Source organism: Myodes glareolus, chromosome 8 (genome assembly GCF_982192425.1).
Source record: "Myodes glareolus chromosome 8, mMyoGla1.1, whole genome shotgun sequence".
Lineage (NCBI taxonomy): Eukaryota > Metazoa > Chordata > Mammalia > Rodentia > Cricetidae > Myodes > Myodes glareolus.
Window position 1 is genome coordinate 44,924,434 of NC_142033.1, and position 25,010 is coordinate 44,949,443.

At 35.4% G+C, this 25,010-nt stretch overlaps 1 long non-coding RNA gene across 2 annotated transcripts in view; it reads right to left on the reverse strand.

Moving 5' to 3' along the window:
• LOC125387516 (uncharacterized) overlaps positions 1 to 25,010 on the reverse strand; it is a 37,613-nt gene that overhangs the window by 11,460 nt on the left and 1,143 nt on the right. For both annotated transcript variants that reach the window (XR_015738498.1, XR_007227878.3), the window contains exon 3: positions 15,124 to 15,196. This is a non-coding gene — a long non-coding RNA (uncharacterized LOC125387516). The remainder of the gene's footprint in view (positions 1 to 15,123; positions 15,197 to 25,010) is intronic.

A 25,010-nucleotide genomic window follows, 5' to 3' on the forward strand; every position in this document is an offset into this window, starting at 1 on the left:
TAGTTAGGATCCCGCTTCATCTTCTCTAAGAATGATATACTAAAATATCATCATTGGTAACTAGTCATATCAGTTATGTGGGAGTTGGAAAATAGAGTTCACATTTGAACACATTTCCCCCAGTAAATTGGCTCAGTATTATTAACCAGGAAGCACACGTTGTGCATGGAGTCACCTCCGTTACAGTGTTCTTAGCATATTATCTGTGAGCGAACCCAGGTCAAGAGAAAGGCAAGACCTGGACTACTAAAATCTGATGAGAAAAGCGTGTGGGAAAAGAAAAGCCTTGCAGTGCAGTATGGTAAGTAATGGGAAGTGAAAATATCTAGAGAGCAGATCTGTACTGAAAAACTGAGGAAAGTTAATCCTTTGATAGGAAAAATGAGATTCAGGAGAAACAAAACTTAGAAGGAAATTGATATTGTTTTTGTTAGTATTAACGGGAGCTTGAAGCTCCATATCTGCAGTGCCAAGACAGAATACCAAAGGCAATATATTTATTGATATTAAATATATATTGCACAATAAATAAGCGAAGAAGAAAATGCAATACATCTTATTTGATGCTGACCTTGACAAAAAGACTGGCTGATAACACTGACTGTTATAAGGAATTAAGAAAGCACAGCAGACTGTGAGTGAGTTATGTTAGTCTGTTCATTTGGGGATGGACTATGTTGGTCTATGAATGAAAGCTGTGTTCTAGTTCTTACAACATGAAGGAATATCAGGGATAGAGAGCGACATAGAGAGTACTTGAACTCAGTTTAAAGTCAGTGATTGGAGTCTAAAATGGAGATGAAAGAGAATAAAGACCCAGGAAAGTTACAATATAAAACGATTAAGGTAGAAATATTAGCTATTTCAAATAAAAATGAAAATGAATCATAAAGGAATTCAATTTACTCTGTGATTTTTTTTTCTCCAGTTAAAAGAATATTGACGAAGTGACACAGCCTTCACAGATGCATACATTTGGATGGACTTTTAATGATTCAAGGTGTTGGTGAGTTATGGACATTTGGGATTCTTTCTTCATTGTATCAACTTGACCATGAAAATGAAGCACAGATATTTGATTAAGCAATATGTGTGTGTATATACACACACATACACACACAGTATATTAGGCTGTTTCTAGAAAAGGCTAACACATGAAGTGCCAATGAGAAAAAAGAGATTTCCCTCTTAAATATGAATTATCCATAGTCAGGAAATAAATACAGCAAAAAAAAAAAACAGAGGAAGTTTGAATGATTTTGCAGCTAACATTTAAAGTGGAAGACAAATCTTCTGATTATGGAATGGGACCATCAGCTCCACGGGTTTTCAGGCATTGAAACTGTACTCAAATTATGCTACAGACTCTGCTAGGTCTCCAGTTTCTACATGGTTTATTGTGGCAATCTATAGATTCAATACACTCCCCATCAGAAACCTTTTTTAAAGAGAGAGAGAGAGAGAGAGAGAGAGAGAGAAAGGGAGGGAGAGAAGGAGGGAGAAATGGAAGAGGGAGGGAGCGGCAGATAGACAGACACAGACTGACTGAATGTCCGAATGTTACTCTTGAAATGTCAAAGCTCACTCCCTATAATACACCTTCCCCTTAAGGGCCACATATCTTACCCTTCCCCAAAACCGTCACTAAATGGGGACCAAGTATTCAAACATATGTAATTGTGGGGACCCTTCGTTCTCAAACCACCACAGTTACTTACACTAAATGTTGGGAGTTATATTAGAAGCCTTAGGCTATTGTGATAATGCTGAAGCAGATTTCTTTGCCTGTTCATTTAACCACTGGGTGTTAAAGGCCTTCTATTGATGTTCTTTCTTTTTATTTACCCTCTCAGTTCCTGTACTGCAGCTCTCCTAGCTCTATAAATAGACTATATTTACATTCATGGCAGCAATTTTATATTTGAAAGTAAATGTTTTTAACAGAAAAGTGGCAAGAGTGCAAGGGGGCTCTTTAGAAATGCACTTCTGCATGATAAGATTGGTAAAACTTCCTCAACAGCAGAGGCATATTGAGTAGAGTATAGAAAAAGTTATAAAGGCAAAAGTAATCAAAACTTAGTGAAAATTTACAGGAAAAACTGAATAAGGCCTCACCACATAATTATGTAGGGTTTTCTCCTCGTTTTCCTGTCCCATTTTCTGTTCCTAACATACACTACTCATGTGTAAGCAGACTATTGCCAAAGGCAGGAAGCACTATCCTTGTAGATTCCACAACACTGAAGTTCTGTGAAGGTGTTTGGAAGGTGTGTGTAACTCAGAAATAATTGAAATGAACAGGATTATTCTTCTGCACTCAGTGAATTGATTATGATCTTCAGATCACTGAGGAAAGCATAATTAACTGATTATTAGGCTACTCCTTCTGCACTAGTGTGGCTCCTGCCTCCTCCACGCATTTTGTACTTTGTGTAAGAAATGACTGAAAGAGGAGTCTGAATTTCTTCAGTCACAGGCCAAGGAGTTTTGAATTTGCTTGCTATTTACTGTTTATTTATTTATCTATCTATTTATTTATTCACATATAAATTTTGAGATGTAAGTTGAACTCATAACCTAGCTTCGAGGCTAGGGTTGCAGGTACAAGACTCTACATCCAGCTAGTAGTTATGACTTTAAACTGTCATATTTGATACACGCATGTAATCCAGTCCAGAAAATTTGCCTTTACATTGCCTTATTGTTTTTCTCTTTTTGTGTTAAGAAGTTACAATATTTTCTCCTCTAATTATTGTAGGATGCATAAGTAACCACTGTAGAGTGATAGGGTTTGTTTTATTGTACTGTCTAACAGTGGATTGTCTGCCATGTATTTGGAATACACTGTCTATTGTTTATACCCCTTCTCTTGTTCGTCCTAGACTCTAGAGGTTTCTGTTCCACTCTCAGTATTTGATGCAACTTTTGTATATTTTAAACTACAATACTGTGCTAGACATAGCATAAAACTCAAATACTTATTGGACAAATGAAATAGTTAATGATTATTTCACAATTGAAGCTTTCAAACCATTTCTCAAATTAATATGACATTTGTTTATAAAAAGTTTGCTAAATTTTTAATGTAGTATTTGCAAATTCATATAAATGAAAGCTGGGAGTTCTTTAGGGGTAGGGAATTACTTTTATAGGTATAATAGTGTGAACTGTATGATATGCAGAAAAATAAGAATACAGTTACTTTTTCAGCCTATGTCAGTACATTTCTGTGGGAATTGGGGATGGGGTAGGGTATAAGTCAATACCAGAAAGAACATGTAAACCGGGGAAACAGAATTTTAGCTTTCCGCTTGGGGCTTTTTGATTTTAATTTTCCTGCAATAATTTTATTTTTTGATAAATTGTTTAATGTAACACTGCTCTAAATTCTTCACTGATTGTGTTTGAGATTTTCTGTATGTTTGCTAGCTTTGAGGGTGATTTCAATTCTGAACAAACTGACCAATAAGCCAAAGGGCTGAGATCATGTGACTTTTCACTATTCTCTTGTTTATTACATATCTTGTTCAAGCTGTAAACTGTTAATATGAAATATTTTACTCACGTTGTGAATCAAGAAACTGAAGTAGTTAATCTACGTATGCTTAGAGACCAGTAAGATTAGCGCCAATAAAAAAGGGGTTTTTGTGTGTGTGAGAGAGAGAGAGAGAGAAAGAGAGAGACAGAGACAGAGACAGAGAGAGGGAGATTTCAAAATGCATTCACCTTCTTTATCTAATACTATTTCTTATTCTATGAGACTAATTCTAGCATTTTGCAAATCAGAAAAAAGATGACCTTAATGATGGTTGTTCCATGAACATAACAATAGGAATATATTTCCTATTCCCTTTTTGATATGCTTTCTAGAGGATGTAGAAAAACATGAAATTACAGACTGGATCTACTATGTTTTTTATTTTTTGTGAATATCATCTTTATTTTGTCCATTCCAATCTGCCTGGCATAAAAAAAGGTCATATTATTGATTAAAATTAGATTCATCTGTCTCTATCCATACTACATATCAGTAAGATTGCAGAACTTCTAATGTGTGCAGAATCAATCCCCAGATTACCGGGAGGTCATCATATGTTAAAAAATCATACTCATATCCATATATATATATATATATATATGTGTGTGTGTGTGTGTGTGTGTGTGTGTGTATGTGTGTGTGTGTGTGTGTGTGTGTTTGCCATTTAAAATTACTCAAAATTACTCTAAAATGGGTATTTCAGGAATATTATTTTCAGGAATATTATTTTCATGTGTTATACTTTAAAATTTATAATAACTAATTAGAAAACGTACTTCTTGCTTTTTTATCTATTTTAAGATTTCATATGAGTTCTTCAGTATGGATAAGGACAGGAACAAGAGGTTAATCTCTATAACAGCCCATATGGAGAGCATTTGTCTTTGGAGAAAGCACAAAGATCTAGGGATTTTCTCCATTTGTTGAAAATAAAATTGTTCCTATGACCAAATAAATTTGGGAGGAGTCTGCTCAAAAAGAATAACCAATATGCAGATGTAGAAAGATTGCTGATACTAGACTTGAGTAAGTCCATCTCATTTGAAAGTATTCAATCTCTCAATTATGCATGTTGAGAGTAATAACTGGTATCTCAGTATATAGCTCACTGAAATAGGAATGAAGAACATTATTTTAAAAGATATAATCCTAAATCTAGTTTGACACTATTATTATTGATTACTATTTTTCATTCATGGTACATTTGTCCTTATATAACATTCCCAGTCTCACAATTCTTATTCAAAAGTAGAAATCCTGCTCACCTATGTTCATACAGGTTAAGAAATTATTTCTTATTGTGGCTGCAAGTAATTCTGCTATGCTTAAGGAAATATAATAGATATTAACAGTATATGTGCTCTAAAAATTATTTTAATAAGTAAACAAGTTTATAAGAAGGATGAAAACTATTCAAACTGTAAACATTCAAAGAGTCATAGGGTAAAGAATGTGTGTAATACCTAGTTAAGTATAACAATTCTATTTTCTTACTTCAGTTCTTACAGCCTTTCTTTGTAGCCATCAGATGGTTGGGGCTATGAAATACCTCCCTTTCTTAAAAGAAATACAGATATGCTTATCACTTCAAGTTAAATTTGAAACTCAAAAGATGTAGAAATTACATCAAGAATGCCTACATGTAATCTTAGGGTTTATTTAGAAGCTTACCAATTTTTCTTATTTCAAATCAGAAGTGACATGTGTGTAAACTTACTTTTCCACAACATGTATGTCTTCCATGCTCCACTCACATTTTATTTAAAAATATGAAAAAATAATTCCAGGTGCAAGTTATTGGACACAGAGCATTGAGTTTCTGAGTTAGAGAAATTTTACTGTTCATTTGGCTGCACTTCTTCATTTTACAGATTACAAATTTGAGCAGGAGATAGAGTGGAAAATATTTCCAAGGTCAGCTGACTAGTTTGGTAGCAGAACTTAATTTGATCTCAGAACTGAGATTCCTCTGCTATCAGCAATCTCAGTTCTCCACAAGTTAAACTGTTTGTTTGGTTATTGGACTGCACAATTTGAGGAAATAAATATGCTTATAAAATAATCTGAATTGATTTAGTATGAATGAATCATAAGGAAGTGAGAAAAAATTAGACAAAATGAGAAAGACAGGATTTGTGATCAAATGAAAATGTTTAATGCCCCAGTATTTCAGGAACCAATGGAATTTGTTTAAATAAATATTGCAGTCAGATATGAGATGTAATCCAAATTATTAATACATTAAAATTTGTTTAATGATTAAACTGCTTTTATATTTTTCTTCAGAAAATCTTTGGGAAAAATGATAATTTGTTTGAAATTAAAAATAATAACTATTTTTAATTAATTATTTTTAACACCTTGACTTTAAAATTTTCCTGCTTCAAATTATTTTTATTAAGTATACAAAATGATTTACTCAACTATGTCTTTTTCCTAGTGCTTTACGTTGGTCTCTAACTTTTCTCCTTTCTCTCAAAGCATTTTTGTTTCAGTCTTGCTTACAATGAAGAACAACAACAGAAAGTTCATCAACTTCCTGAAGTATTTTTAATATTCAGTAGGGAAAGTAGCCTTATTCCTAGAAATATTGCCATCTTTTTTTACATGAAGGAGACAATGTGATCACTAAATGTTAATCAATACTAGGAAACTGAAAATATCTCACAACTCATATGGGCCACAGTGGTCCAATTTAATTCTATTTTTGTGCCCAAGTGGTGGTTAAAGGTTAGCCAATGATGGAAACTATTCCATTTCCGTTTCATCTACTTTATAATGATTAAATTTAGACACATTCCCCCTGAAATTATAAAAATCATATCTTTGTATTACAACATTTGGGTTCTCTGGTTACAACCTTTGTAATTGACAGCTACACATTGGATATAGACGTACACTCTTGAAACAGTTGCTAAAGATGATTCATCGGCATAAAATTACTGAAGGAAAAAGACTCATATACAAGTATAAACTTCATTATATCGTTGTGAAATATATGATTTGTACAATATTTTAAGGAATTCTCAAATTTACCCACAGGTGGATTTTCACTATAAGTTCTTGCCAGGAATCATTTTCCCTTGTACACGTTCCTTCTCTCTGAGATCTCTGTGTACAAAGTATTCTAAGAAAGAAGTATATCCGTTTATTCATCTTTTCAGATTTATTGCCAATCTACAGATGCAAAAGAAATAACATCAGGCTATTGTTAATAAATTTTTAAAAATACTACCCATGCAGTAAGATTTCCTGACCTTGCAGGCTAATAAAATGTTTTAATGTTATCAGAATCAGCAGAGCATGTGGGTGGATAAGTCACTGAGCTAATTAGTCAGTCCTCTCCCAAGAGCCATGTATGACTTAGTGGAGTGTGCTTAGCATCACAAGTAAATCAACATTGTTGCGCAGGGAAGCATCATTTCTGAGTCATTGCCATAACTCTGCCGCCTTGACTTTCCAATAAAATGCTCCAAGTTTATGATTCCTAGAGCTTGTAAAAAGAACGTGGCGGGAAGGAATATTGATGTCACGCATAATCATATGATAACCGCAACACACTAGCTCTGAGTCAGGATGTATTCCGCTCCAGGGTAACTGAAATAAACATGCAAATATGCAAGATTGGGTGCATAAATGAACAATGGTGGGTAAGTCACTTTTATTACAGTTGACCTGATGCCATTACTCTGGCATTTTGGACACTTTATTTACCCTTGCTACTTTCGGCTGTGAGTAGAATGAAATGAAATAGCAGGATGAATCTATAGCTTGGGCTGTGTCTCAGGCTGCCATCACATGAGAGCAGCAAAGAGAACTTGCTTATTTGTTCCTGTGCATCTTCCAAAGAGCAAGAAAGAAGTAGTATCAATAGAACAATTAACTCACTTCCTGCATGACTGTACCATTTTAATTTTAGCTCTTCGCTAATATGCTACAATATATTTTGAAAATATTTCTACTCTGGACGACAAATAAACATAAGAGGTATGCCAGAAATAAACCACTTTACTTATTCAATTGTATAGGGAGGGACAAAGTGACACACTATAGAAAGAAATAAAATTAGTACATCTAGAAGACAAACTTGATAGCATCAAGACCTACAATACCCAACTGCCAAGTGTATTGACTTGATGAATTCATGAAGATTTGACAGTGATCAAGAGAGTAAAAGTAAAAAAAGATAGGATAAAAGAACAGTTTCTCAAGATGCTTTCCCTCTTTCAAACTTTATATTAACAAATACAAACAAACAAGCAAATAGCAAACATCAGAAAGCACAGGTTTTCTCATCCCCAAATTTATTATCTTTGCTCCATTTTTTTCTATCGTGTTTTTATCTCTCCATTCAACTGTAAATACGAGAAAAGAACAAACAACCTTCACTTTCTTATCAACTGTTCCCTTTGTAAACATTTGCAATCTGGCTTCTGCTTCTCAGAACACTGAAACTGTTCTCTTGACAGTATCCAATGCCTTGCCATAACTCCAGCTCTTACTTCTCTCAAACTCCTCAGTCCTCTTTGGACCCTCTGCAGCATTTAGGAATCGTAAGATCTTTATTGACTTCATCTGTCTCCTGGTTGGATTTAAATAATGTTGCCAGCCCAGAAAGAGCTTTTTTTTAGTCTCCAGTGTAACTCATTACTCTTAACTCTTTCAGTGAGTCCTTAAGTTTCTTTCCTCAAATCTCTTTCCTATTTGTCATCTTGTAGACACTGAGTGGGTTCAAATTCCTTACTGCTTGCTTCAGACGTCTTTCCTTTCACTCAACTTTTTCTCTTCAGCTACTACTTCCTGTTTCTAGTCTTCTTTAAAAACATTGCAATGAATACTGTCCCACCAATTATATCACAGTATCAAAATTAAAACAAATCAATATATGTTGGTCCATGACTGTATCTCAAGACACAGGAGTCCAAAGTCCAAGAATTGTGAGTTTGATGCAAGCTGAACAGCCCTGTGATAGACAGGGAGACCTTGTATCGGAAAATTACACATAAGACATGGAGACCTTGTATCTGAAAACTACACATAAGTCTGTGTGTGAGTGTACACACGCAAAGTAACTTAAAACAAAGATGTACATTTGACCTTCTTTCCTTTTCCCTCTCTTCCATGCTCCTTTGTTGTCTAGGTAATAGAATCTAGGGCTTGCAAAAGGCAAAACATTCTACTGCTGAACTACAATGCCGTCCCTCAACCATTTCTTTTGGATTCTGTTTCCATTCATTCTTTTTCGCTCCCTACCTTTTTCTCTCTGGCTTTCCCTCATTCTGTCCCTTGCTCCTTCCTTCCCTCTCTTCCTGTCCCTCCCTCCAACCCCCTTTCCTTCTCTCTCCCTATCTTTTCCATTTTTAGTGCTTTCTTTATATATCAGATCTTAAAGTACTGAACAGCTCAGTTGCCATAGTTTTCCTGCAGTGAAACAGCATTTTCCTCTTTTTATTGACAACAAATTTTTCCCCACTCACAATATATCCTATTTCTATTTTCCCCCCTCCACTCCTCCTAGTCCCTACTCACCTCACCTCTATCTGGATTCATTCCTTTTCTGTCTTCCATTAGAAACCAAAGATGCTTCCAAATAATCATAACAAAAATAAAATAAGTAAAAACAAAAAGTAGCAGATTGGAAAAGGACAAAAAAAACCCAAAAAATAAAGAGACACAAATAGCTGAAGAGTAGGTACAAGAATCAGAGACCCACTCATTTTTTAACACATAGGAGTCCCATTAACACTGGAAGCCGTATTATATACTCAGAAGACCAGATGGCTACGTGTGCAGGTCCTGTTCATGCTGCTTTAGCCTTTGTGAGTTCATATGAGCTTTGATCATGTTGACTTAGAGGGCCTTGTTTTCTTGGTGTCCTCCATTCCCTCTGGCTCTTAAATTATTTCAATATACTCTTCCACAGAGATCCCTGAGCCCCAAGGTGAGGTATTTAATGGAGACATTCCATAAAGAGTTGAGTGTTACAAATAAAGAGTTAAGTGTTACAAAGCCTCTCCCCCCCCTTTCCTGTCTGTTAGTCTCTATACTTGTTCTCAACTGCTGCAGGAGGAAGTTTGTCTTATGATAGCAGAGCAAGGCACTGATCTATGAGTATAGCAGAGTGTCATTAGGAGTTATTTTATTGTTACGTTTTTCTAATAGAACAGTAGTATTTGGTTTAGCCTAAGTCCCTGAGCTATCTAGTCTTATGTTCTTGGTGACCCAAGCAGTGTCGAGTTTTATCTTGTTGAGTGCGCTTGAAGACGAATCAGATATTGATTGGTTACTCTCATAAGCTTTGTATCACCATTGCCTTAGTATCTCCTGCAGGCAAGACACAACTGTAGACCAAAGGGTTTTGAGCTTGGTTGGTGTTTACATTTTTCTTTAGGTACTGTGCAGAATACCTTCCTGCACTGAAGAAGGTAGAATGTAGAAGTGAAGGTTCTATGTAGCCACCAGCTTGACTTCCTTTTCAATTCTATTTTTTAAAACTGTCTTTTCTCATTTTACATACCAACCCTAGTTTCCACTCCCTACCCTCCTCCTTCCTCATATCCAAACCCCATCCACTCCTCAGAGAGATTAAGGTACCAGTTTGACTTCTGTGTGTTTAATGGGCTGTGTAGCAATGGAGCCTAGCCTGTGAGACAACATTTGTATTGTTATGGTATTTTCTGATCAGTATGAGGTCAATTAGGTGAAATCAAACACTTGGCACATGGCCTGTTTCCTGGCAATGGGTCAGTGTGACTTTGCCCCCATTTTGTCCTCATCTCGTCCTACTTTCATTCTCTCTTCTCTCTTGCTATTTCTTCTGTTCCTGGTGAAGTGGGACAGCAGAAGAACAACTCTCAACTCAGACTAACTCATCTGAAAAGTGTCTGTCCCTGTGCTCGTTAGGGCAGCAGTCTTCTCCTGGGGCTAATTTGGGTCAGGGAATTCCAGGTAAAAAGAGAGATCAGTAAGGCTGACCTAAACCAGTGCTGAGTGCAAGCTGAGTGAAGGTGCCCTGTTCTTGAATGTACTTTCCCTTACCAGCTCTTGTTAGCATGCAGATGCTGAAAGGTCATACGGTCTACACTCTTGCATATAGTCTAAAAATCCTGCCTCTCAGTGCAATGATATACCCATTCCTAACCCTTGGAGCACCTTCCCCCTTTTCCTAAATTTATAAAAGAAACCCTGCAAGAGAAATTCAGAGAATTCTTACCATATTATCCCAGGCCATCTCCATTCCGTGGAGTGTCTTCTATGATTTTATGCCACTTTTGTTGTTGTTTAGAGAAAGTCTTAATTTGCAGCCATAGCTGTCTAGGAATTGCTTTGTAAAACAGACTTATCATGATCTCACACAGTTCCCTCTGTCTGTCTCCCTAGTGCTGGAATTAAAGATGATTACCACCACGGCAAGCATGCTATCACTTTGATGGGTTCATATTTTCATTACTATTCTATATTTCATCCAATTTGTTCAAGACATCAGATTATGAACATCACATCATGATACAGACATCCAACTATATAAAATTTCAGAGTCTATAGTCCATTTTATAATGAAAATGTGAAGCTTCATTTTAAATAAGCAGGAAAATAGGTTGTCAGTATTTTTCACCTTTCATGTCCTAATCACATTCCAAAATCCAATAGCAAGTGCACCATTAAAGAAAACCTCATTGATCACTTGTTAATAATGTAAGATAAATTTTATTCAAAATTAAGAAATAGGAGCCAAATATTTTGCTGTGTACTGAGCTCAACTTTCCTTTTACTTTGTGAAGAGTTTTTAAATGTTCTGTGTAGCACGAATATAAACTTACAGACAGATGTTGGAGTTCATCATGATGGCCAGAAAGGCAAAATAGTCTGTCACTGGTTTATACTTCTACCTCAGTCCAAAATTGTATTCCTGCCTCCAGGAATCACAGAATGAGATTGAACCTGAGAGTTGTCTCCTCCCATTTTATAATCCTCTCTAGTTCTGGGATAAGGCTGTGCACCACTACTGCCTGGTTTCTCTGGTTAGCTAGTGTGGCTACTGTGATTAAAGGTGTGTGTCCTCGTTGCCTGGTCTGATCCTTAGGCAAGCTCTATTTATTAAAAGAAATGAAATGTCACTACATTTCTGATAAACTAAAATTATTGTGAACAGATAAGCATCTATGGGTGTGTAGAACAATGTACCTGGAAATCTAAGTTTGTTAATTGATATATATCTGGAAGAAAAAGAAACCATTTTTTTCATATGGGTGGTGTATTTATATGGTGTTTGTGTGTGTGTGTGTGTGTAAACTGAATTCTTTCATCTGGGTATTTGCTATATATAGGATATATAGTATACTATATGATAATGATACAAAATATAAATAATTTTAAAATATGATATAACTATATATAACTGGAAAGCTGGTGATTTTTCTGAAAATTCTAAGCTGTAAAAATGCTGGTGTTGAGTGTGTTCTCTAGCAATCATGTAAAATGTTGGAAAGCCAAAAAATAAGCAAATAAACAAACAAACAAACAAACCCCCCACAAAACCAAAAACAACAAACAAAAGCTTTCATTTGAATGAGAAGGCAAGATAAGGTTGATATCATAACATGATAATCTGACCTGAAGACATTCTTGCTATTCACTTGAAGATCATTTGATTAGATGTTCATCAACTTGTGTGAGGATGCTTATTTTATAGGAGCAATCTACTTTACTCAGGATAGATGATCAATTCAATCCAAATATTTTTCTCTTTTCAGGTACACCCTCAGACATACATAGAAGAGTATTTGGTGAAATATCTGGGTGCTTTGTCACGTGGTCACCTTACAATCTAAACATAACTGCAATTGTATTTAGCTTTCAAAGTCGCCAATAAGGGTCCTGGAGTCACCCTGGGCACTTGAATTGGGACAACAGAAGCCATCACAATGCTTCAATGCTGTTCAGCTCTCTTGCTGTGTCGTACTTGAGTTCCCTGTTCTAAAAGACTTTAGAGTTCTTAGCAATTAACCACATTGTCGCGACATAATCTCCCTTATAAAAAAGTCACATAATTGGTAAGGATTTAAGGTCAATTTGGAATTTTTAGAAAACTTAAATCAAAACTTCTGATAAAAATAATTGTATGGATTTGCATACCACTGTAGAATTGTAAATTTTAAAGTTCAATTAATTTGTATATTTTGTCTTCAGTGTTTTGAAAATATGAGAGCATGAACTCAACAATTCAGGTTTTTAATTTCACAGAATACTCTTTTGGGAAAATAAATAGAGACAGTTTTATGTTGTCTGTACTTTTCCCTTTCAAGATCAACATTCTTCAGGTTATTATTATTGCATACCTGGATCTTGTTATAGAATTTTATCACTGTAATTAAATAAATAATGAGTGCAATAAATATTAATAAGTGCACATTTAGCACTAAGCACTATGAAAAACTAGTTGTATGTAATCCTTTTAAAGTTTATTGAATTTTACCTACACATCACATAAACTTACTCTCTTGAAACCTACTTCCTAAGAGCAAATTCTTCTTTATCTTGTAAAGGAAAGAGCAGACTCTAGGGAAAGCTTTAACCTGTATATATAGCATTAGTTTTCCTTCTCTTGATTCCCTAACTAGTCTATCAATAGCCTTTTAAATCAATTGGACAGAATCCAGTTTTGAATTTAGTACACCATAAGAGAGTCTATTTAAAGGATTTCTTAATGTCATCTCTGCTTGCATATCCAAGCTTCTTAAAAATTTACCTACCTTTATAAGATCAAAATTACTTATAATGTAGGAAACTCTCCTATTTGCAGTAGAAAATCACTAAGGTCATAGGAATAGTCTTGTTTCCATTATTTTAGACATACTTTAATGTTTTCAACAATCCCATTTTACATCCCTAATCATCATGTATTTACTGCATTTCTTTTGTGATCTGCATATACATTCTTCTAGGACTTGAAAATGCACTTTACAATGCTATAGAGAATGAACTGACGAACACATATTTTCTATTTCGCTCTCAGGTGTCTAATCAAATGTGAGAATGTGTAATAATATCATAAGAAAACAAGAGGACTGACAAGTAGTGAATTTGCAACTTTTAGCATAAAAAAAGAACAAGCTTTGCTTCCAAAGTGAACTTCAGAAAAGAACCATGAAGACTCCAAAAAGTGAGACAGGAAAACCCTCAGTATTTTAAGGAATAGCAGATATGCTAACATGTTTAAAATGGTATGAGCTGTTGAATTGAAGAAAAAAAACCATAAGTTTGGATAAATAATGCTGGCCCAGATCACAAAATACATTGTACACAATTAGAAAAACATCGGCTTTCACTGCAACTGTAGAGGTAGTGTCTTATGCAGACTAGCAATACAGATGCCCATATTTTATAAAGTTACCCTAGCTGCTACACTGAGACCAGAATAGAGCAGAAGGGACAAGAAACAAAGAAACAAAGTACATATTTTTGATTGATAGCTTGGATGAAGTCACCTTAATGAGAAGTGAATTCATTGTGGATTAATTCTCAGGGTGAAAAACATAATAATTTTAGATTTGTAGATTAGACAATGGATGAGTAAATAAAGTTGAACATAAACAACAAAAACATAACCTATTTTCTAAAAAGTGGTAACAGCAGAAATTCTCTGATAAACGTGGTAAATCTGAAATTCTGTCATTAAGTGGAAACATACTATGCAGGTGACCACAGGAGACAACAATATCAGGAGAATTACATTAAAGAGTTGTCAGTTTATAAATGATGCTTATAGTAATGATACTGAGTGAAGTATCAAAAGAATGGTGAATATGTAAAATATCAGAGGCCCAGTCATGCCTCCTTTAGAGGGTGAACATGTTGGAACGTGAACATGTTGGAACATGAGGAATTGTGGTATAATAGACTGCAGAGAGGAAATCATGAGCATTGCCTGGGGGCACACTGAAGACAACTAACGATATTACTTTGCTCAAGAGTACATAATTATCAATGCTTCCTAGTTTTAGCAATGTAGAAATTATTCTTGACTGAAAAATGACAGAATGGAACGATATGGTACTTGAGTGGTGGAGTAGTTTAAAAGAAAAGTCATTGGGAGGAAAGTGTTGAAAACTCTTGAATTTGAGGATTAATTTTGTCTGTAAAGGAAACAGAGAAAGAGTGCCTAAAGAGAATTTATTAGAGAGAGTAGAAATTGTATTTTCCTGGAATGGCTGTAGGAGGAAGTTTTAGTACTGTTTATAACTATAGAAAAGAATTGCTTAGTAATCTTAATGTCATCTAGAAAGTTATTTAGACAGTAAAATTTTATCCTTATCGGAGGCACTTGGAGAATACAAAAGAGCTAGTAGTCCTACAGAAGTCACTGTGTGGGGCTGAGAGCACGGGAAACACTGTATGGCTACTTCAGGGAGTGTTCAACCTAAATATGAGGTAGATTTCATTTGTTTTGGATTTATACTGTCATTTTCTAAGTACGTTTATGTATCATATTGTTTTGCATTCAAACCATCCAGGCAATAGGTGAAAATTATAGTACTCCCAAATCAATGAAAGATACTGCTTAAACTAGAGTTTTAGGTGCTGACCTGATTTCTTGGGCAAGTTTTCTTTTCACATACTAAGCCAATGTCATAGCACTAAGGTCTTCAGCATCTTGTTCTGAAGGTAAGATAGAGAGTCCAGAAAAATCATTAGTCCTTTTAAAATTTTTTTCCCATCAAAAATACATGAAAGAAGTTAAGTGAGAAATTTAGAAAACATAGGCACAGTAAAATAACTTATAATGCAATTTCATTTAAAACAATGGCATTATAAATATAAGAGTTATACAAGACTTTTGTAACAATGTAATGGCAGATTAAAATTAGATTAATTGAGTTTAATAATTTGACAGGGATTTAATTACAGCGTGAACTCTCTGCTATGTCTTGTACATAGCAAAGGTACTATTTTTCTCAAACAGATTTTTAATTAATACAGGATTATCATGTACAATATATAAGAAGGTTATCAATTTTCCAAGGAATCAGAATACAACAGAAAGTTCTTATACTAAATTAAATCAAGCACAACTTCATCACTGTAATGACCCCAAGGTTTACTATAAGTACTTTTATATATGTAAAGTAGATCCAGTCACTGTAAAATGCGACTTAAACAAATAGGTACAAACAAGGTTAATGTCTGTAGTATAATTTAAGTATGGGAGTAGGGGAGCAAGAGGATTAAAGTTCAGAATAGGGAGTTGTATGGTTATGGAATTTATTGGTTGTGACAAAATTACCTATTCATTTAGTCATTCTGCCTTTGTGCAAAACATGAAACAGGCTTGGTATTGTATACAGGAAGTGTGATAAGTACAAATTTTAGTCATGGAACTCCTGTTCCAAAGTTGGCAGTGAAATTTGAAGTAGAACAGGAACATGTGAACAGAAAACAACTTTTGGAGGTAAGCCTTAAGGAAGGTAATTTATGAGAAAACTCACATTTCTGAGAGTGAAGTCCAGAGATTTCTGAGAACTGTATCATTAAGGAATATGGCAGCATATTTAAGGGTAAAAGAGATAAATAGCTATTTCCAAATAAATAAAATATTACTTATGTCAGTGAGACTACCGAAAAGAATGGAAAGGTCTCCTACCAAAGGACCTGCTGATGACCAAGAAAACATTAGAAGACCAGGATCAGGCTACCTTCTCCCACAAGGTACAGTTTTATATACTGCTTTGCTTTCATTTGTAATGACCCCTAGAAATTGAAATACATCTGAAAAAATCATTAATATTCATACATTGATTTTATGTGTCAATAAACAAAATGTGTGCACAATAGGATTTAAGTAATTATTTATTAATCTGTAATGATGACTTATGAGTCCTTCACAGGACCCACCAAGGACATAGAAGCCCTGAGGCTGCTTGTTTCTTGCTGTCATTGTTAGTGGATTGTGCTTGTCTCAAAATATTTCTATAAAGATATGATACCACTTATGAGAGGTCTGAGGGTGTATAAGGGGTACACTTAGTATGAACTGATGCTAACTACAAGACGGTCCTCCTGAAGGCTCAGATTATAATGTTCTGAAATTAGGATAAAGGGAAATCTGCAAAGCAGAATCCCAGGAGTCTGAGGAGGAGAAACTGCTCACGCAGAGACTAGTGTCTCTGATGCAGTACCATGAGCGTGGTTCTGAAAAGTGCTGGGAAAAGTGCAAACTGAAATAAGTCACTCCTGCTACTGAAATGAAATGCCACTATCAGGTGAAAAACGTCACTGTGATGACACTGTGAGCAGCTGGGAAGCAAAAGCAGGAACAGGAAGCTAAGAGGAAAGAACAACTCCCTCTTTTCCCCTCATCATGTCAAGTGCTCTTCTTATTCTGCATGGTAGAGAGTCAGTAGTCAGGTGAGCACAGCAGAAATACATCAGCAAGCTGTAGACCCAGTAGCTCAATGCAGAACACTGAAGGCAGGCTGTGAGTCCAGAGTAATCATAGTAACTGGGACTTAATTTACAATGGACTCTCCAGCAGCCAATGCATCTGAACACAAGTTTTCATAAGTAGAAATAACTTAAGTTGCCACATGAAAGTTAAATTCTGGCTAAGATTTACTTTTGTCCCAGACAACTGAATGTTGATTCCTCAGACAAAACATTTGCACTTTTAAGACGTGTCTGTCAAAAGTACGAGAACATTGTTGACTGTTGTTGCAATGTCCTACAAAATAGGAACTCAGTTGAGTGGGTGATCCTTTGTAGTCATTTTATGTCTCTCTGCACTTCTACACGTGGTTGATATTTATTTAACTTTTTCTTTGTGAAGATTTTGCTTTAATTATGCAAGTACATAACAGCATAGTCTATAACTATTTATCATGAACTCTCGCTGTTTTAAACTCTTTTCCTTATTCATACCACTAAGAGAATAATATTTTGCTCTGATCCTAAAGTGGCCTTTAGGATAATTTTCTCAATTATCTTGATAATTTTCTCAATTACCAATCAACAATTAAAATGAAAAGATGTTCTATGAGTCTCTGGTTATCTCCACCAAAATCAGAGAGAGCCTGAGATTAGAATTGCTGTGAGATAAACTTCTGGAACCTTTACAAAAACTAAAGAAATCAGACCACTCAAAGAAGTCAGTCAACAACGAAATAACATCTATAGAAAATTATTTTTTTTACTTTATTAATAGTAGTGCTAAATTGTTCAGTTGGGCCTCTCGTCAAAAGAAAGCTTTTGTGTCTTAAGGGAAAAAAGGTAGGCAGAAAACTTGATCAGGCAGAACAAGAAGAAATAGGATTTTGTAAAATAAGTAGAATTTAATTGTACCAATCGCTAGTGTTGTTTTCCCTCAAGTGTTCGAAGGCAATTCTTCCTATGCCTCATTGCATAATACCAGGGTTCCTTATAGAGCTCATGTAGAATATTCCTTTCTCCACACTCTCTGAACTAGCCCTTGAGGTGAAGCAACGCATTTAATTAGCTCCTGCAGTTCTCTGAAAAAAAAATATTATGGACTTATAATTATCTGATGTAAGTTTTTTTTTTAATTCTTTCTCTGAGATCATTTATGCACTGGGAAAAGTTTAGTTTTAAATTGAAGTGTATACTATGAGAAATTGAATTGTAATATATGTTCATGATGTAGGAGATAAGCAAATCATCATATTACTGGTTTAAAAGTCATTGCTGTCGAATATGCCTGTGGATAGTTATTATTTTCAGATCACACAAAGAAAGGTCGGGATGACATTTTTTAATATAATTAATTGGTAAACATTTTCAGTTTAGCTTAAATAGATGAAACATCATGAGATACTACTGTTTTAATCTAAGATTTAAAAACTGAGTCACAATAAATTATTTAAATATTCTTATTTAAGGCAAAAAATAAATGATTCTATCCAGAACCTTTCACATACTAGTGACATTGTAAACAATAGTTTACTTGAAAAGTTATCATTATAACTCTGATAACAATGTTAGTGCTACTTTTCAGTACAAAGTCTCTTTTGCAGTACTTGGTTAGACTTGATTGCAAGATTTATTGAGTAGTTTCCTGTTTTAGGTACTATACTAAATGATTATGACTTAAAAATTAAGTAGAAAAATCTGTTTCTGTTCATGGGGTTACAGGGTATTGTGTCTGGGCTCTTGAACTTTATTTCAGTGAGCTACATTATTAACACCTCTTATTTTTGTTCATAGATATGCATATGCACTGAAAGATAAAAAATTATGATTTTAAAATTTGGTTTATTTTTTTATTCTCATCATCATGCAATAAATAAAGTATCTACTTTATCAGGCACAATATACAATTGTGTTAATTGAAACTGAATAATTGCAGAACAAATACTTTCATTCTTTTTATTTTAAATTTTAATTTATTTTTTAAATTTCAATTTACATTGCTTCCACAGTTTTCCCCTACAGCCCTCATCCTGCCCCTGTCTCCCCTCACTAGCCCACCCCTCATCTACTTCTTCCAATGGGGAAGGGTTCCCATGGGATGTCAACAAAGTCTGATGCGTTGTGGGGCAGTACCAAGCCCCTCACCCTGCATTAAGTTTTGTCATGGCATCCAACTATAGAGAATAAGCCCCAACATGCTAGCTCAAGGATAGATCCTGGTCTTACTACCAGGTGCCTCACAGATAGTCCAAGTTACACCACACTCTCCCGCATTTGGAGGGCCTAGTTCAATCCTATGAAGACTCTAAAGCTGTCAGTCTAGAGTTTCATGGGTTACCATGAGCTTTGTTCAGCTGTCTCTAGATTTCTCCATCACAATCTGGACATTCCTAGCTCATATATTCTCTCCTCCTTTTCTTTGATTGGATTCCAGGAGCTTGGTTTGGTGCCTGATGTGGATCTCTGCATCTGGTTTCATCTGTTACTGGGTAAAGGTTCTATGATGATAGTTGGAGCATTCATTAATCTGATTCCAGGGAAAGGACAGTTTGGGCTCGCTCTCCTCTATTGCTAGGAGTCTTAGCTGGGGTCATCCTTATGGATTCTTGGGAATTTTCCTAGCACCAAGTATCTCCATAACCAAATCGTGGCTATCTCTTTCATTGTTTCCCCATTTCATCCTTCTCCTCACCTTCACTCAATCATCCCATTTCCTCATGTTCCTATTTTCCACCCCCTCCTATTTACGACCCATTTGCGCAGGAGATGTTATCTAATTCCCCTTTTCTGAGTGATCCATGTGTCGCCCTTAGGTTCTTCCATGTTTCCTAGCTTCTCTGGATCTGTGGATTATACTCTGGTTACCCTTTCTTTTACATCTAATATCCACTTATAAGTGAGTATATACCGTGTTTGTCTTTCACTCAGGATGCTTAGGTCTAGTTCCATTCATCTGCAGATGTCAGAATGCTATTGTTTTATACAGCTTAGTGATACTCCATTGTGTATATGTAAAACATTTTTTATACATTCTTCAGTGAGGGGCATCTAGGTTGTTTTCAGGTGTTACTATTACAAATGATGCTGCTATGAACATTGTTGTGCAAGTGTCCTTGTGCTATGGATTATCCTTCGGGTATATGCTCAGGAGTGGTATCATTGGGTCTTGAGGTAGATTAATTTCCAATTTTTTGAGAAGCCTCCATATTAATTTTCAAAGTGACTATATAAGTTTACACTCCTCCCAGCAGTAGAGGAGTGATCCCCTGATTCCATATCCTCTCCAGCATTAGCTGTCTTAAGTACTTTTGATCTTAGCCATACTGGCAGGTGTAAGATGGCATCTCAGAATCATTTTGATTTACATTTTCCTGCTGATTAAGGATGGTGTGCAGTTTCTTAAATGTCTTTCAGTCATTTGAAATTCTTCTGCTGAGAATTCTCTGTTTAGCTCTGCACCCCACTTTTTAATTGGATTATTTTGAAATACTTTCATTTCTGAAGGGCAGATTACAGAGGATGTAGGAATTAACAAGATTAATTATATATTTTACATAAATTTGAAGTTTAATTTTTATAGGAACTACAGTGGAATGAAACAACGAAACAATGAAGGGGCCTGGTAGAAGTGTCTTTCCAAGTTTAAGGTGGTTACAAAGTATGATGTGAGAGATTTGAGAACTCTTATATATGGAGGGGAGTATAAACCAGAACTTTGGTCAACAAGAGTAAATAGTAAGGCTATAGGTGCTGGAAAAGAAGGTATCATTTGAGAAATAAATTGAAATAAGTATTCAATAAATAACAGTATGGAATTAATAACTACTTTAGTAGCTAAAATCTAAGCCACGAACAATCTTTTCATTCTGAAATTTAAAGTGCTGCATTGTTTGGGGCTCCAGGAAAGGCAAGAAAACAATTTTATTCATGAAGCCATCAAAAAGATTAAGATTCTTAACACAATGCTTAAGCAATAGAAGTTCAAAATGTATACACTAAAAACTACATTGTTTAAAAAAAGTTAAAACACAAGTGAGTTTTAATACACCTTATGCCATAGATTTTAATACACCTATAATTTCAATTTAAGGGTTTTTTTTAATCTGTCCTCAGCCTCAAAATTTGATGAGATGGTTCAAATTTCAGTCACAGGTCCTCATGGCACTATTGAAACAATTTATTTTTCATTAAAGGACTTTTCCCAGCTCCAAGGAGATTCAAAAGAAAGAAGTGGATCAGGACATCTGTAGGGCTGGCTAGCCAAAGGAAATTGAACTCCCCACCATTCTCATTTGCCTCAGTTCACTGGCAGCTCTGAAGTCAATCCAGAGAGAAGTGCTGTTCCTGAGAATCATTAATTAAAAGAACATGCTACAGAGGCTAGGTAAGCCTGCTTAAGGATGTTGAAAAGATTACTTTATCACAGAGGTAATAAATAGAAACAAGTCTTAGTCTTTGAACTCTTTCTGAAGGGCATGATTTGTGCACAAGAGTTCAAGACTAATAAAATGCCCTGCTTATCTTATAAAGCTGTTCCTTAATGCTTTAAGAAACACATCTAAAAAGCTCTGGGTCTCAGGTCTTTATTCGCAGCTGATTTTGCATTTATTTTCTAGGATGCAGAACGCTTCTGGGCTAGACTGGGAGAGTTTCATATTAACTCTAACCCAAAATAATGATACAATAAAAACACAAAAACAAAGACACAGCTGATATTTGGTTTCTAAACACAACAAAACAAGGGCTACTCCATGAAGCAGTGTTTCAGAAAATAAACCCTATGGTTATGATTTTGTTATTCTAATTTAGAGTGTGAGGAAATTGAAGCTTGAGAAGGACATTCACATTAAATTACATAACAAACAATGAGAAGAATATTAAATCAAGCTAGTATCATTTGACTCCAGAATACACACTCCAAAATTCATTGTTACATTATGCCTATTCATTAGGAAGGATATGGGACAGAAAGTTAATATAAATAGTGAGCAAATCACTCCACATTTCCGCTGTTAAGTCAATAAGTATGTAGTTGCCCTAAGCACAGGAAGCATGGACTATATTTTAGGAAGAAAATAAAGCAAGTAAAAGAGAATTTTAATGAATTCTGACAGAATCATAAAAGAAAAATTATTCTAGATCATTGCAAAGATTGGTTATTTAAATCCTGCTTCCACATTTGCAGGAAATACTTAAAAACATAGCAGGGTATTTATAATACTATCTTTCTCTTCATTATTCATAAGAGCCAGGTAAGAATGCAATAGTTCCATTTTTTACTTTCCTGTCACTGTCTTACATAAAAGTTTCTATAAAATATTTTCTTTATTTTATTTCACATATGAAACACAGTTTCCCCTCCATTCTTTCCTCCCATTCCCTCTCCCACCTCCCTCCTAACCCTCATTCACTCCCCACCCCATCTCCATTCAGATTGGGGTAGGGTCTCCTTGAGGAATCAACAAAGCATGGCATGTCAAGTTGAGGAACTACCAAGCTCCCCATCTCTGCTTCAAAACTGATCAAACCATCCCACCAAAGGGAATAGGCTCCAACTAATATAATAATTAATATAATAATATGTAATATATTTAATATAACTAATATAATAATATAATAATAGAACCAACTAATGCATCAGGGACAAGTCCTGGTCCCACTGTTAGGAGCCACACAATGACACAACTGACACCCAGATGCAGAGGGCCTCGGTGGGTTCTGTGCAGGTTTCCCAGCTGTCTGTCCAGAGTCTATAAAGTTCAGGCTTGCTGTCTTTACTGGTTTCCAGTCATGATCTTGACCCTGACCCTTCTCAAGTAATCCCTCCATCCTCTCTTGAACTGGACTTCCAGAACTCAGCCCAGTGCTTAACTGTGGATCCCTGCATCTGCTTCCATCAGTTACTGGATTAAAGCTCTATGGTGACAATTAGAGTATAAACCAATCTGATTACAGGGGAAGGCCAATCTTACCTGGGGTCATCCTTGTGGGTTCCTGGGGCTTTCCCTGGCACCAAGTTTCTCCTAACTCCATAATGTCCCCAAAATATCTCTTTTATTATTCTCCCATTCTGTTCCTTCCCCACCTCTACCGTCCTGATCCCTTTTGCTTCTTCAGGAATAAGTAAAAGGTTTACAACATGGCTTACATAAAGAGTTTCTTTTGGATTATGTGGCAGAATAAAAGAACCAATACAAGTAAATTATGTTGACTCAAAAGCAAAGTAATGTTTTAATTATATTTTTATCTCACTCTTGAGTGCATTTGAGACTTGCCCACGTCTCCTTACTATAGCCAGACTTGGAAGGCTTTGTTCAGTAGATCAAGATGAATGCCTCACGTGAGTTCAGAAAAAAATGTTATGAAAATATGACCTATTCAGTTGGAAGTGTTGACAATATTCTGCACTCCATTTCTTAAAAATACTATTTGTAGTTCATTAGATTTAGTTAAGATTTAATCATTTCTCGCCTTGTTTTTCTTGCTACATTTTACAGAAATGTAGAAAAAAGGCAAGAAAGTAATGAATTTATTTTACTTTAAGTAAAAGTGTACTCCGATCACAGTGTCTCAGTGTCATCTTTTATATCATTACTTTTTAAATATAACCCTTTTTTAATTTTTGAGAGATTCTTAAGGTGTATTTTGATCATATTTGATCATATTCATCCCACAACACCTTTCCATGACTCCTCCAAAATCCACTCCTTCTCATACTCCATATCCCAACTCCATGTTCTCTCTCCCTCTTTTTTTTTTTTTATAATTCATGGCATCCAATTTTTGTTACCAGTATATTCTTGGGTATGGGGTCATCCACTAGAATTATAACTGTCCTACCAGGGGCTGTACCCTTGAAGAAAGCTGACTCTTCCTTCCCGAAAAGCCATCAATGATCCGTAGTTTCTCAGTTAGAAACTGGATCTTATGAACCTTTCTCCACTCCGTGCTAGAAGTTAACAAACCGGCTTTATCTTGTGCTAGTCCTGGTAGGCAACCGCAGCTGCTATGTACGAGCTCATATGAAAGAGTGATGCAAATACTGCAAGTAGGTCTATGTTTCCCAGTCAAAATATTGTTATGGATCAGAGGTCCTCTCTGATCCATGGTTCTAACAACCTTCTGTCTGCTCCCCACTGATGGTGCCTGAACCTTGCAGGAGAGAGAACATGGTATAGATATTAATGTCTTATTTGCGGATGAGCACTTTCCTGACACTCTCTGAATGTTGATTAGTTGTGATAAATTCTTTGATGGTGTCTGAGAACTGGACATGAATGGAGGAGGCAGTTTTTAATATGTCCATTTTTCAGAATAGTCATTGTACTTTCACCGAAAGAGACTATGAGCTCCTAAACCATGAAGTTTTGGAAAGACTTAATGTGCCAGATGTGTGTTTCCTTCTGTGGAGTGAGCCTTAATCCAATTGCAAAGCAGTTAGGTCTACCTCCTTTACTTATTCAGTGATAGGCTCCAAACATTGAAAATATTTATGCTCTGTTCAAAGTCTATTTTATATTATGGTCCTACTGTATAAGATAATAGCCTGACTTATTAATGCCTGCAAAGAAAGTTGTTTCTGTCACTAGGAAATTATATGTATAATATTTGGCATTTTGTTAACATTCTCATATATTCCCCCAAGAAATTTATGATATGAAGACATAATATCCAATTTTCTCTACTCATGCATTCTTAAAGCAATCTGAAAACAAAAGAAAATGTCACATTATTTTTTTGTGGTTCTTCTCAAGTTCAAATTAAATCCCAGCCTGCATAATTTTCTCCATGACCTGGTAAATCTCAATCTGTTTATAGAAAACCAATTCCAGGAAAGTGATTGCAGAAGGCCACTACACAACAGTGAAGTGAGCAATGCTCATCTCAGCTATGCTAATTGAAACCATTGGTTAATTTTAAGAGCTACTGTATACACAATTAGGCAATTGTTCTACACTGCTCTCCCTTGTTAACTAGTTTTGAGAGATTATGCTGGACAAGAAGTTGTTAAGTGTGGTAAACACACTCCAGTTGCCTAATTAGCTCATGTAGG